The sequence below is a fragment of the Perca fluviatilis genome, chromosome 11 (genome assembly GCF_010015445.1).
Source record: "Perca fluviatilis chromosome 11, GENO_Pfluv_1.0, whole genome shotgun sequence".
In the NCBI taxonomy this organism is placed as follows: Eukaryota; Metazoa; Chordata; class Actinopteri; order Perciformes; family Percidae; genus Perca; species Perca fluviatilis.
In genome coordinates, this window is record NC_053122.1 from 25,879,900 (window position 1) to 25,889,251 (window position 9,352).

Below are 9,352 nucleotides of genomic sequence, written 5' to 3' on the forward strand. Positions count from 1 at the left end.
GGGGAAAAAATCGATACAGCATAGTATCGATACACAGACGCCAAGTATCAATCTTTTATGTTATATGTTTTGGTCAGTTTGTCTGCTTGACAATCCCATTTTGCAGCAATAAAATTGAAGTGAGATGAACAGACAGAGAAATGTATCTTTTTAGATAAAACAGATGTTGACAAAATTTTCCTTTGGGGACATCATTTGAAATTGGGAAGAATTTGAAGTTGGAAAAAAGGTAACACATTGCAATATATCGCAGAATATCGCAATATGTTTAAAATCGCAAGAATATCGTATCGTGACATAAGTATCGTGATGATATCGTATCGTGAGGCCTCTGGTGATTCCCACCCCTAGTAACAGGTAGGCTATGTTATGAAAAAGTAGAGTCTCCATCGCTACTGTAAAGGAAAAAATAAATGTCCTACCTATCCTTTGCTGTCACTGGGAAAAAAATAAAAATAAAAAATAAAATAAATTCCCATCGACCCATGACCTCAACTGACAACCAACCAGAACCACAACATTTCTTTTGTATGCCTCATCCTAGTCTCAAGTGTAGGTAACTGCATTTTTGACATATCTACAGTCTGACTGTGTAATCATTATACAAGGAAAAAATGACTTGGTCTTCTGTGACATGATGTTCTGTGAACAAGTTAATTACGTTTTTATTCCTGGCAGTCAATAGCATTGTTCTCATCAGGAGAGGGCCTGTATAAAGAGAGAGTGCCTGCTACACTCAGCAGCCACACAGAGTCATGGATCGGTTTACATTGTACTTCTCTCTCCTGTTGGCGTTCCTACTTTATGATGGTGAGTGAAACATTATCAAATTTAATACTGAACAGTTTAATAAAAGTCACGGCATACTTATCTCATAATACAAAAATTGTGTTTAACTGACAGAAAATTTAAGATACAGTTACAATGAAGTTGATAAACAATTATTTTACCGGCTTTCTTTTGTTTTATTTTTTTAAAAAAATTTCACCTGATTGTAAAAAGCCAATTCATATTTATTAATTTCAAAATGATTAAATAATTTCAATACTACATGACTCAGCTGATGGGATTATTCCAAAATCAAATGGTAAATATATAATTGTCTCACAAGTGCAAGTAGGCTAAAAAATATGCTGCTGCTGGACCAGGTCATTGTCACCTGTTCTTATATTACATGTTAATAAGAGGTCATTTATCAGTGCTTATTGTACTGACCTCAGCGTGAAAATTACCTAAAGGCAGTAAGAATAAACTAATAATGCAGTTCTTATCTAGTTGTCTGAAAAACATCTTAAAGAGAATATTAATAACACCAATGCCGAATTTTGCCAGTCTCCTTCTCTTTCATCTCGAGCAAATGCTTCATTTAAATGATTTTTTTTTCCTGCATTCAAATGACAGACTGATCTCATAAAGTGAAGTATGTATGACACGCCAATTCGTATGCCATTTTGGCGTGCTATCAAGACGCATAATCGCTTTTTAGCATGTTTTTCAACGCTGTTAGGCCGGCATTGACACATTACGTGTGAATTTTCGCTGTAGCGAGTAGTATGAAGGGACAGAAGTCCACAGATGGGTAAAACATAGGACTTTCACCCAGCAGAGCCGGGTTCACGTTCCGCGTTTGCCGTTTTTCAGCCCTTTTTTCTTTTTTTGGTAAATGTTTTTTTAAGCCTTCCCCAATGTTTCTTTCCTAAATCCAACCGTTTGTTTTCCTAAGCGTGTGACGTTGGTGGTTTTGTAGTTTTTTTTCATGTTTTTGCCTTTTTTTTTGTTACTAATGCCTTTCGTAATGTTCTTTTCCTAAACCCAACCTTTTGTTTTTAAGGCACGTTCTCGTGATAATGTTCTCGCGATGTATGTTTACATCTGCTGTATACAGCGTAGACATACACGTGGATAGCTCAAAATGCGTACAGATAACACACCATTTGGCTTTAGGAAAGTGGCGTGTATGTTTACGCAAAGTTATGATGCCATGTTGCCAATTAAATGAAATGTCATTGTCCTTTTTCATTTTCATTTTCTAGCTCAACCAGCAGCTCCAACAGGTAATACCCACAACACCACCTCATACACTGTACTTCCTGCTCCCATTCCTCCAGTGCAACAGATTCTTCCTCCATCTCAACCCCACAATGCACATAATATTCCGGTTATTGCCCTTATTCAGGAAAAGACGAGAGTCCGTCTAAGCTGTTTACATGGATAATGAAATAATGAATATTCCACTAATATTTCCGTTTTAGTCTTTTTAAAGACTACTCCCACACTACGCCCAATTATAGTAACTACATGAAAACTTCACTGTTGTTGCATGAAATGTCGTTTGTGTTTAGCCTACATCATCATTTTCTATCATGTGAAATAAGAGGCCAAGCCAGCCTGGTTGTGAAGCTGCAGACAGATGCTCCTCAGCAGTCTGCTCCCCCTGCTGCTCATAAGGTGCCTCTGCACCCCTTTCGTTTCAGACCCTCCCACCAGCCTTTGGGCCACGCCTCCTCATTTACATTGACATGTGTCAAGTCCAAACGAAAAGGCAATGTTAAATGGAAATTCAAAAGCCAAATATTAAATCCAAATGAAAATCCAATGTTAAATTGAAATTCAAAAGCCAAATATTAAATGAAAATTAAAAGCCAATGTTAAATTGAAATTCAAAAGCCAAATATTAAATGAAAATTAAAAGCCAATGTTAAATTGAAATTCAAAAGCCAAATATTAAATTCAAAAGCCAAAGCCAAATGGAAAATTAAAAAAAATATATTTTTAATTTGATCTCGCTTTGTTTTCTCTTTGGACTTTCAATTTCTCTTTGGACTTTCAATTTGAATTTTGAATAAATATTTCCTCCATATAAGCGCAAGCTTATCTGTCCTCTCTGAATGTTGACAGAGAGCAGAGGTCCGACACGGCTATGGCCTGGTGTGAGCGTGGGGTTTCTGTTGTGTGTCAGCTGCGTGGATATTTCTGTCTTTACACACCAGAAACGTGTCTGATGCTGCTAGCTTTATTTGTACACATGTAGGGCTGCACAATTAATCGAATTTTAATCACGATCACGATTTTGGCTTCCCACGATCAAATTTGCGTGATCGAGCGATATTTCAAATGCGTCATTCCCTTCATAGAACAGTTTTTGCAAAGCCAATCTAGCGTTCCATAAACCGCTGTCTGATCACGTCTCCATGAGCCAATCAGAGCTGTTCCCTGCCTGCACCGCGCAGCTTAGTTTCTAGATGTAGACAGTCACAGAGGACAGAGTAACGTGAGGAAAATTCCACAACAGGTAGCAGTCGGTCATCATAAGCCGGTCACAATGTTTACCTGTTTACCAGTAAATGCAACGTTTTGTCCCGTCTGTGTTGTTTTTCAGACAACAGCAGTGACCAGTGCTAGTTTGTGTCTTTTAGCTCATAGCTTTAGCAGCAGACTGTTGGACATCCCGCTGTTAGAATCCTACAGTGAAATACAGTCACACTACACTGTTTAGCAGTCAGCATTTTAGCCGCGTTTAATCCAGTTACTACTGTGGCTAACGGTAGGCTAACGTTACCTGCAGTGTAACGTTTTATTAGTGTTTACTAGCGTGACATTCAGCGATGTTTATGTTGCCTCTAACGTGGGTTTCGGAGCATCAGAGCGCAACGCAGACATGTAAGTGGCAGCGTAATGAGCCACAGAAAGCCGCATAGCTATTTCGTCTGGTAGATACCAGGCACCACATTCGCCGTTAACGTGAACAGAAAATTGCGTTGCCTGTATCTTTCACGGCAAACATGCATGTGTGGAAATCGGTCGCACAACAGCTGAAATGGCATACTCCTTCACAGTATCCTTCAATAAAGGAGGAATGTAGCACAATATGGATGTATTAGTAGGAATGTAGCACAATATGGATGTAAAAGCAGTTATAATTATATAATTATGTGACAATAAAATTTGTTTTGGCTAAAATCAACAAATAATCGTGATAATTAATCGTGATCTCAATATTGATCAAAATAATCGTGATTATCATTTTGGCCATAATCGTGCAGCCCTATACACATGTATGTTTCTTGATTTACTACACTCAAGCAGTAGTATACTTCATGTTAAACAAATATTCAGTCCCTCCAGGATTTCGCGATGTCGCGATCCACAATTCATGCGAATTCAACCAATCACCGTGACTTTGGTGCGACTCGCCCAATTTTGACCAATCACTGCAACTTTTCTGCAAATTTGACCAATAACCGGAGTTTTCCGTGACTTCCACCAATCCCAGCAGTCCCACGTGCCAGACTTTACGTCCGTATAATGTGACTCCGAGTGCCACTGACCCAGCGGGAGTGAGAGCTTGTTTCCGTTATGAAGACGAGACTGGAACATCTCACATTTACCAACAAAACGTACAGCGAAAGACCGTGCAAAACATTTCAGACCATTCTGCCAACCTGTATACATTTTAACATCAACGTACGCTGTGACGTTTTTTCACTATAAAGTCGCTGAAGCGGCTGCTGTTTCAATCCTGTCAACTCTCTGCATCGGGCGGGGGCAGGGCTGCTGCTCATACAGTTCCCCCCAGCTACTGACGTGCACACACACAATCACACACGGTGGATGCACGCTCGTTATTGTAAGTGCAATGATAAGTTAAAGTCCAATAAGTACTTTATCAAACAGTATGAATGTGTGTCCCAGGCCAGGATAGGAAATAAACTAACAATGTAAAGATCAACAAGCCACTGACACATATGTTCAAATTCATTAAATTATAATTTGTTTTGTCTCAAATCCACCAGCCATTTTTATATTATACCAACATTTGCAACATCCTGAGCCTTTTTGGTAAGGTTACTAGGAAAACTCAGCCCACAGTAGTTTTATTCTCCCTGAAACAAGTTTCCTTTTTATTTTTAAAGAACTATAAAAAAAATTTAAAAAACTTCATTGCAACAAACATACAAAAGACATTGCAACTTATATCTCAATTTTTTACAAAAGCTCCCACAAAGCTGAAATGTTTACTGATTTGATTACAGCAAGGACAACGCCGGCAGTATTGACGGCAAAATAGGCTACAGAATATTTTGTTCTGTATTGACAGGTGCAATATTTGAAAATCTTTTTTATTATTTATTATTAAAATTATTTATTATTCTTTTTAAATTACATTTATATCTGCATTTTTTTTATTTGGTAACATTTAAGTTATTTATAGTCTTTATGGCACAAGTGACATTTTATGTTTTGGCCCTTCAGCTGAGAGGTTTTTTTAAATTAGTCATTAAGATTAGTCGACTAATCAAAAAATTTGTCGAAAGATTAATCGTTAGAAAATGTGTCGTTAGTGGCAGCACTAATAGAGACTCTGTGGAATCGTGTGGAAGATTTGGAAAGTAGAAGTCGTAATAATGTCAGACTGCTGGGTTTGAAAGAGGGCAGTTGATGAGTTCGAAGTCGAAGACGCAACCGCCTCCTGGATCCCGTCCGAATGAGGATCAGCCTCCCAGGCTGATTATGATAAGATTCCTACGCCGTCCACAGAGACACAGTGCTTAAAGTTGCGCGAGAAAAGGTGGAGCTGGGTGGAATGGATGCAAGCTTTCCCTTTCCCGGACATGACCAAGGGGCTAGCTGAGTGGGGAAAACTTTCACTGCAGCAAACCATCTGCTCCGTGACATGAATGTGAAGTTCAGACTTCGCCTTACCAGTGACGCTCCATTTGACTCTGAAGGGGAAGAACCGAAAGTTTGAAGATGCGTCAGAAGTTGTCAAATTCATTCAGCAGCACATGACAGCAGGGCTCCAGACTGCGACCAAATGGTCTGTACTCTCTGAAAATTGACAGAGAGCAGAGCTCTGACACAAACACACACACTTGCAGAGCTGCAGACGGTGCAAACTATGTCGGCTCTGCAGTTTTGTTGAAGTCACATTGAGTCACAGAAATGCCGATAAAGTGGTTTTAAGTTTTTCATAACTTCACGCAGACAGCGTTTGCTGCGATATGATATTAATGGTAAGCAGAAAGCGGTCGCGGTGCTGTTGACGTTACACTTCCTCGGAGACAAGCAGGCACAACAGTGGTTTCTATGCCCTGGTGACCGACTGACAGGCTGAGGTTGTAAGGCAAGGCAACTTTATTTCTACAGCACCTTTCAGCAACAAGGCAATTCAAAGTGCTTTACATGAAACATTAAAGAGCAATTAAAAACGGTCATGATGAAAATAAAACAGGCTAAAAAATAATATGCAAATACAATAATAAACAAAATATATATTTTTTTTACGATCATGACAGCGATGGGGCTGTGCAATATTACCTTATATGTTGCAGCTTCAAAAGTGACATTGAATTTGAAAACGCACATTGTAATTTCTGCATCGATTATCAAAGTATTTATTAGTAATACAGTGGAAATTAGTAGAAATGTGATTTTTTTGGTTAGAATGTTGATTTACGGTGTGTGTCCCTACATTTTCTGGTTGTGCCCCTAAAATTTTCAGTTGGGGGCCACTGTGCTCCTAGTTAAAAAAAGTTAGTCTGGAGCCCTGGACAGACTAATGACTAACTGACAGCTAATCTACGTGGTGAGTTTGAGAGAGGTATGGTGGGGTTGGATAATGCTTGTGTAGCTACCTGGGGATTTAGTGGGCGAACCGGACAACCCACGGACCTAGGCAGATTTAGTTTTTTGCTTTTCCCCAATCTTGGACTGATTTAATGTGAAATAAGTTGTTGGAGACCTTCTTTTTTGTGTTTTCTCCTCTATTGTAGAGGGAATGCTTATGTTGACCAGTTTGGTCATGTATGTTCACTTAAAAAATAAATTTGGAATATTCTCAGCAATGGTACAAAAACCTTTGAATATACTGTTTCAGAAATGTCAAAGTGGTTCAGCTTTTTGTATACGCTATACAGTGTTTCCTCTATGTTGATTTGACTGTGGCGGCCCCCCACGGCAACATTTCTGCCCCCCACGGTATCAGAAATAGGGCTACATTGTGTGCATGTCAGAGAATAGTACGGACACACGCTTCACACCGCGAGCAGGCACGTGCATCACTCGGCAGAAAAAGGGAGAAGGAAGAAAGGAAAAAGGACGCTGTTCGGATGATAAGCCAGTTGAGCTTGTGTGTGTGTACGTCATTGAGAACTGTAAGTCATATAACTTATGTTTAAGTTCATCTAAGCCTGGTCTTGAAAATTTAAATTAAGTTAACTGGTGATTTTTGTTGTTTGTATTCTTCACCTGCTAGCTAAATTGCACGTGGCTGTTGATTCGATATAATAGTGATTGCTAAAATTTGTATTTTAGCGCATTATTTGCATGCTTAAGTAGTTACACTGCATTAAGATAATGTAATTAATAGTGGGTTTATTGTTTTTTTGCTACAGAATGCTTTCCTACTATGACAAGTCCAAATGTCTGCTGTGAAAAAGGTCCATTTCAGACCAATTAGCCTCATTAATGTTGACAGTAAAATACTGGCCAAAGTGTTGGCCCTAAGGGCGCTGACACACCAGGCCGATTATCGGCCGTGGGACAGTCTGGCGAGGTCAGTGACTCAAATCTGTTCGGTGTGTCCCGTGCCGTCATCAGTCTGAGGGGCTGTCGGCGTTCATTTTGGCCGACCTGACATGTTCGGTCGGCGGCAGGGCAGTCGGGACTCACCCGGTAATGACGAGCGGGATGAGGTGACTAGACTATCTCAAAATCTGACAAAAATCTTTTAAACTGACCTTTTTTGAGCTGAAATGAAGACAACTGCAACTGCATGGCCTATTTCTCGCTTAAAATGTTTTCAGAAACATGTTTCAGTGAATTATTTTAGTACAATATCAGATCGTATTTTGAACGGCCACCATGACAGTCTGGCTTTGAATTTCCGGAGAAAACAAACCCATGTGACGCGTTCGTCCAATCAGCTGCCGGTTTTCATTTCTTGGGCAACATTACAGATTAGCACCGCTTGCTGTTATAGAGATGTATTACGTCTCCTCTCGTCTTTTTGGTCTGTTCTGTGGCAGTTTTTTGGACCTCGGGGACGCGACAGGGTTTTCTGTCAACGGTCAGCCGTCGGCTAAATGTGTCTACACCTTAAGGCTTTAAACGGTCTTACCGTACATTATCCACAAAGACCAAGTGGGCTTTATAAAAGGGTAGATCTTCTACTGACAATCTACAAAGGCTTATACATTGAATGTGGTCACATTCTTCCAGTAACGCACCAGTGGCCGCCATCTCATTGGATGATGAAGACCTCCGACAGGGTTGAGTGGGGTTTTTTCCCCAGCCCTGTCGAGGTTTGGTTTTGGTCCTGGTTTTGATAAGTGGATAAAAAATAATGTACAGCAATCCCAAAGCTGCAGTCATGACAAATGGGTTAACTTCGTCATTCTTTAATCTTTCCAGAGGAACGCAGCAGGGTTGTCCCCTTTCGCCTCTCTTATTTACAACTGCACTGGAACCTCTGGCAGTGGCCATAAGAGAAAACCCTGGCATATTTTGTTTGATTGTTTTATTTAACTAATACTACTGTACTTTTTGTCTGCTCAGCTTGTACATTTTTAATTTTTTACAATACTGCTGTCCTGACTACATTTCAACCTGTGTGTAACGTGGGTGAGGGTGAACACAAAAAATGTAAATATATTATGTCAGTTTAGGATTTGAGATGAGGTTTAATATTAATACTGCAAATATTTATTCTTGATTACAACCACTGTTAACCACTGTGCTTCCAATCACAGCCAGCACAACAAGCAGCAGTACTACATCTACACTGGCAAAAAACATCACAACTTCTTCATCCACTGTCTCGTCAGCACCAAATACAACATCTACACTGATGGAAGGGAGTACAATGTCAGCATCCACAGTTTCTGCTACTACACCAACCAGCCAAACAAGCAGCAGCTCACCTACACCAGCAGATAACAGCAAAAAAAAAAAAAAAAAAAAAAAAAAAAAAACACACTTTAACAGTCTCCCCAGCAGATAACAGCACAACAATTTTACCAGTCTCACCAGCAGGTAAATAACACAACGCATCACCATACCAGTCTCCCCAGCAGATAACAGCACAACTTTACCAGTCTCCCCACCAGATAACAGCACAACTTTAACAGTTTTCCCACAGCAGATAACAGCACAACATACCAGTCTCCCCAGCAGATAACAGCACAATTACCAGTCTCACCAGCAGATAACAGCACAACTTTTACAAATTATCACCACAGAAAAAAACAGCTTACAACTTTACCAGTTCCCACCAGTAACACATAAAAAAAACAGCACAACTTTACCAGTTCTCACCACCGATAATAGCACAACTTTACCAGTCTCACCAGCA

The 9,352-nt window shown here is 39.8% G+C and overlaps 1 long non-coding RNA gene across 1 annotated transcript; it reads left to right on the plus strand.

Moving 5' to 3' along the window:
- Window positions 1-687: 687 nt before the first annotated feature.
- Window positions 688-8,933, plus strand: LOC120568898. The gene is made up of 3 exons (XR_005640801.1): window positions 688-810; window positions 2,034-2,054; window positions 8,751-8,933. It is a non-coding gene; the product is annotated as an uncharacterized LOC120568898 (long non-coding RNA).
- Window positions 8,934-9,352: the final 419 nt, after the last annotated feature.